We start from the raw sequence: 6,153 nt of genomic DNA, 5'->3' as shown, positions 1-6,153 counted from the left end.
GGAAGGAAGGAAGGAAGGAAGGAAGGAAGGAAGGAAGGAAGGGCCCACCCATTGTGCACAACTGAACTGAAACCAAGCCAAAATGGAGGCTGCAAGTTTGGCAGACTCTGCAAAACTTTCATAAATCTTACAGAGTTTTCTTCTCCTAAAATGCTGTCAAGGTGAAATATTTTGGGAAAACACCTTCTCCTTGAACATAAATAATAGAAGTCAGGCATTTCGCTATGACAAGATGAAGCCAAACACTTGGCCTTACTCCCAGCAATGTTTCTTTCCAAGACACTCGTGAGTCCCACCAATGCTGTCAATGCAGAGCATCCCTGTATATCCCAGCTTTAACTTTTTCATGTGTTCAGAAGCAAACTAAGCCAAATAAATAAATAAATAAATAAATAAATAAATAAATAAAAACCTTGGCTGAGTTTCTTTTAGAATTTTATCTGCCTCATTTATTCAAAAGAAGAGGATATTACAAGAAAACTAACATGAGTTTTCCTCTACCTTTCACTCTTGTTGACACTAGTACTGTTTCTTGAGACAAAAACCCACTGATCCAAGCCCTGTTATGGTTTCCCATCACTGCTCAGCCACAGTGCTGCTTTCTTTCTTCATTTATATCAGAGAAGCCCCACTAAAAATGACAAATTTGCCACACTGCAAGGAAGGAAAGGCAGGAGCTTGCATAACCCTTATTACTAAGATGAGTCATTTAAAAAGTTGCTTTCAAGAGGGTAAATGAAACAGAACAAAATACAGCAGAGAAATTACTGTAGCGCAAAACAAACTCTCCCTGGTGCCTTCCATTTGAGAGGAACGACATTTCTGAACAAAACCACTTCTTTCCCTGATTACAGGACATATTTCTCAACATGACTCATACCCAGGGAGGAAAACTTGTTCTGGAAATCTCAGGCATTTTGGTCTGCATGGTCTGCAGCCCAGTGTTCCCTAAACAATTAAGTCTGAAATTCATGCCAAAACATACCTCTGAGGACCCTCCCTATTGATGGTAGATCATTGTCAGCTCCTGAGGATCCGCTTTTTCCATTTTTTTATTGCATTTGGAAATCCCATTTTCTTGGTGATGTTAGCCTGCCGAGGATAAGACACCTGAGACACAGACCTGACATCCCCACCCTTCAGAGGGGCTACTCCTATTACCAATGAAAGCTACTGGGGGAGGAAAAGACACACACGAGAGTAAATCTATTTTAATTTTATTACAGGAAGTAACACTGATTTCTCACTGGAGTAAATTGCTCCAGAAAAGAAAATTACTTTTTCAGCTTGAGAAACAGCAATAACCATATTCTTCACTATCCTCATCTTGCTCCACTTCAAGGCCATGATGAAACTTGTCAGCTCCTGCAAAATCAGAGCAAGGCCAATGCTGAGAGCACCCAAAGTTCCAGCACATACTATTCTCACACTCTGAAGCATTTACTGAGCCACATCATTACCTGTCCTCCATGTATGTATGCAGAGCTGTACTACCATGTGTTCACTTGCTGTCCTTCTATTCCATTCACTTAAATTGGCTGAAGTAAACATGTAAGATAACTTACTTTCAAGCAAGCAGTTCTGTCCCAACGAAGTGTGAGAGGCTTGAACTCATAGCTTCATGCAAATACACTGGAATCTGAGAATAGCTACCTGCTTAGCACACTGTTCCATAGAAATTGAAACTGCACGTTTGCACAGAGCATAAAATCCAGCTTGAGCCTTACATCAGCAAAACACTGCACTTGATACAATCATTTATAAAACTACAAATGAAATGTCTGTTATAATGACGGAAACTCGTATGCTGTGCTCTGCTTTTTAAAAACACTCTGTGGTTTTGTAGGGCAGCACCAGGAGAACAGTAACAGGCAAGACACAGCTTCACACTGTTCAAAGTTTTGTTTGGTTGCAATCAGGAAAACATAAAGCAATGCATTAAGGTTTGGCCCAGAAAGAATATCACTTCAGATGCAATAGCTGTTTGCACTGCTCAAAAGCTGCAATTCTTTTAAATGAAGCGTAACAGCAGTAATTATGTTTCTTTGAGCAAGCTAAGAGGAGGATGGTGTGTGAATCAATAACGATGTGGTTGTATATCATTTATCTCTTTGCGTGATCCACTGGAAATCCAATGGCATAATCACATTATTAACAGCCTGCTGAGAGAGCAGAATAAAGGGATCTTGTTAGAGTGTGCACCTACCCTGTCTGTGAAGGGCAACTGCCCAAAACGGGATCTGGCCAGCCATCAGTCTAAGCAACCATTAAGAAAGGTGTCATATGCCCTGCAATTACAGTGCTCCAAATGAGAACTTCATTTCTATAAATATTATTATTTAGGAATTTCTGGAGAGGTTCTGAGTCTGTAGCTACTATTAAGCTGTTACTGCCAGTGTTACTAATATGTCAGCTACTTTCTGAAATCTTTTTGCCTAGAATGAATTAGGACACTCAGACACAGGTGCTTTAATGTGATTATAAATCCCTCATTTAGACACCTGAGGAAGCAGCAGGTACAGAAGAAAATTTGCAAGCCTAAATTCCGAAACAGACATTAAACTGTGCTGCTGAGAACAGACTGTACTGGATGAAATTTAATGCTGGTGCCCAAAAATCAGGTAGTTCCAACAGTTTATCTTCAGCCACCACTGAAGCACACATTCATAACATCTACTGATTTCTGCTGCATCATTTATGAATCTCCTTCCAGGCCAGCTAGGGAATGAGACTGCAATGCCACAGCTGGGGACAAATCTGGATGGCAGTGCACATTCTGTTGGGTTTTTGTTGTTTTGTTTGTTTTCAATAAAGAAAAGAAAGAAGGTTTTTCACTCATTGCCACCCAGAAAAGGTGGCTGGTCCTGACCAACATAACCCCATCTTGCTGGCTGGACAACATCCCACTCCAGTCCATGCTGTGTAATATTCATCTCCCCATAGGATAATTCGCCTTACTCCAGAAACTTCTGATACAACACAGCCATAAGGACTATTTCTGCTGATCCACTTAATTTAATAAGCAGCAAGTTCCTACACATCTCTTACTGATCTGGAGAACACTAAATCCTGGCAGACATATGGCTGAGGCTCAAGCGTGTGCAGCTGCAATATAAAAAGTTGAGACTTTTAAGCTCAAAGGAAGTCTGCATTTCATCCAGCTGCTTCTCAGGAAAGAAAGACAGTATCAAGAGAAAGATAACACCAAAATATCAACAATTTTTTCAATAAATATCACTGCACGCTGCAGTTTTACTGTTTCTTTTCTGTACAAATTGCCCACTTCTACACAACACAGCTCTAATGGAGCAGTTACTGCTGGATGTACCTACAACTCCAAGAGCTTTTCAGCCATGAGAGATGCTGAGTGCCCTACCAGGTCATCCCTTTTTCTCCCTAGAGAACTTCTCCCATCCTGCGGCTGGATTTTCAGAAGGTATCTGCAGTACAAGGCTTTTTGCTCCACTCTGCTACCTGCTGTTCCCTTATAGTGTCAGAACCCAAAACTAAGCCTGAAAAATTCATGGCAAATTATTTCCTTCCTTCATCGTAAAGTATTCCCAGAGAAGCTGCTGAACCGCACAGACAAGTAAATGTCTCCTCGAGGCATAAACAGATGGGTTGCAGGTCTCCATGTTTATGAAACGGGGAGAAATTTATCGCTTCACACATCCTCTCCTGCCATGGGATTATCACTTCAGTAGTTGACCTGTTTGGAAGTAATACTGCAGTTTGCTGCGGCTAAAAGTAGTTACTTTTATCAACAGGGTGGATTAGAGGTACACGATATGAAAGCAGGATAAGAGCCAAACCTTACACTGTGACATTAACTAGGTTTTATTAGTAGCCCTGAAGGAAAAAGAAAATGGAAAATTTTAAACATCGAAGAAACACCTACAAATGTTAAAGGATGGGTGAACACTTCAAATTTAAAAGCAGGAGAAAGGAATTAGATATGTATTTTTAAAGACATCATATTAATTTCTTTATTTTAATGCATTAGTTTTTTCCATATTCATTACTTGAAAGGAAGGTGCTGAACTGCTTCCCTATTAAGTACATGGTAAATTAGAACAGACACGGGATTCTGGTGTCAGAAGCCTGGCTAAGAGATGATGAAAGAAACAGGGATTTTCCCCTGAGGTCATATCAAGAATCAAAACCAAGAAACCTTTTCCTATATAGAGACCTATTTCAAGATAAATCACACTGTGAACTAATGCAGGTTCAGCGAGCATTTATCTATTGATAACTATGCCAAGACACCACTACTCTTGGCTTTCCCAGGATCCAGCCTCACATAACTGCTGTTAAAAAGGATGCATGGGGGACCAGGAGGTACATAGAAACCAAATGTTTCTTTGCCATCGCTAGTGGTACTGACACGAAGACTAGGGGAGGAACATATAATAGGCAAGATCTTGCAACAAGCAGCATTTTTCATTGCTGTCCATTGAGGCTACAAAATGAAGTAAAAACAAATATATCAAATACAGCCTACAGTACTTCATTTTTAAACCATAGCCTGTATTCAAGGCTTGATAGAAGCTTTCATATGACAATAGATTTCATCCTTGTTACTAGTGTACTATAATATTCAAAGCAATCTGGATCAAGTTCTGGAAAGTTCAGAAGTTCATATAGAAAATTGAAATCTAGTCAGATTCTGAATGAAGGACCATATACAGAATCATTTGGCTTGTTGAAATACACACATTTCTCAGGAACATACATCTCAGCAGAAGGACTTCTGCAAAAAAAGGAGTTCTGAGCTGCAAAAGAAGAGTGATGCATAGCATAATACTCTTGTGTGGGCACGCTCATCCTTTCCAGAATAATTTGAAATGCTTTTTTCCCCCAGAATATTCAACCGAAGTGAAAACATGAAATTCTTCTTGTCTAGCCTCAGAGGAAGCTTGCTTTGGATCAGCACCTAGCCTGCAGATAATAGATGGGTGGGAGGGGACCTCCTAGCATAGAAGCATGGGTTGTACCAAGGGACTTTCTGCTAAAGGGCTCAGATGCATTCAGTCTCCTCACAACTACCTGCTTTTTAAGAGACCATTTGCTCCTGGGCCAGCGTAGGAAAAGAGATGCAGAGTCTGCATTAGTGAGTCCACATCTGATTATGCACTTCATTATCAAGCACGCACCTTTAGGCCCAGAGCAAGAATGCAGAACATCTACCATATATGGAATCTTCTGCGACTTAGTCAGAGTCAAGACTTCCAAAAAGCCTTAAAAGGAATACTCATTAGAGGAGTTTTTGTGCCTGCTCCTGAAAATGCTGCTTTAGCTCCTTGAAGACATCTTGTGAAGGCTATTTTGTCTTCTAATTATTTGGTGTCTAAGACAGCTGTTTGTGATAAAAGACCAAGATGTACAAGGCAACAGGACTACAGTCTTCACATGCCAACCTGAGAAACAGATTCTGTGTGCGAGAGCAACTCTTTACTCAACTTTGTTTACTTCTCAATTCCATTTAAGGCCGGAAAATTACAACATTAATTCACAGTCCCCTAAAAAGTGAGAGACCTTCTCATCAAAGCAAAAGGCACCTGGCTAGCACGAGTCCTCAACCTCCCAATTGTTCCTGGCAACTACCAGAGCAGGACATGAGATCAGAAGGATTTTCTGTCTGAGAAAATACAACTTTCCTTTCTGTATTCCAAGCAAAGGACGTTGACATACATAGGATTTGACTGCAAGTGCACAAAAGATGGCATCGCTCAAGGCATAAAGCTAATGCTGATATAACTCACTCATGTGTATGTGTGTTGCAAATTCTGTGCTGCACCAATCCCCTTGTGTTGTAAATTGTTACAGCCCTTGGCTACGGCGCAGCACAAGCTGCAGCAGCATACCATTTTTCAGGTTATCAGAAACCCAGCTCAGCTAACAGGTCATTTGTATGGGGACCTAAATATGATGAGATTCCTTGCTCAGGGCTAGAAACCAGTGGGAAAGATAACATTTTAAATTATTTAAATCAATGCCGAGGAAGGCTTAGAAGCACCTGACAAAGAGTTACAAACAGCACATGTCCAGCTTGAATTCAGACACACTAAGTAAAACTGCTATGAAACAGAACAAACAGCAGCGCAAGGGAAAGCTGCAAACATGAGCAATGAACAGGAACTTTTACGAGCCAAG

The sequence above is a fragment of the Centrocercus urophasianus genome, unplaced genomic scaffold (assembly GCF_019232065.1).
Source record: "Centrocercus urophasianus isolate 14NV4802_14NV808 unplaced genomic scaffold, USGS_Curo_1.0 seq_17, whole genome shotgun sequence".
In the NCBI taxonomy this organism is placed as follows: Eukaryota; Metazoa; Chordata; class Aves; order Galliformes; family Phasianidae; genus Centrocercus; species Centrocercus urophasianus.
The sequence above is the reverse complement of the archived record's forward strand: the minus strand, read 5'-3'. Positions refer to the sequence as shown.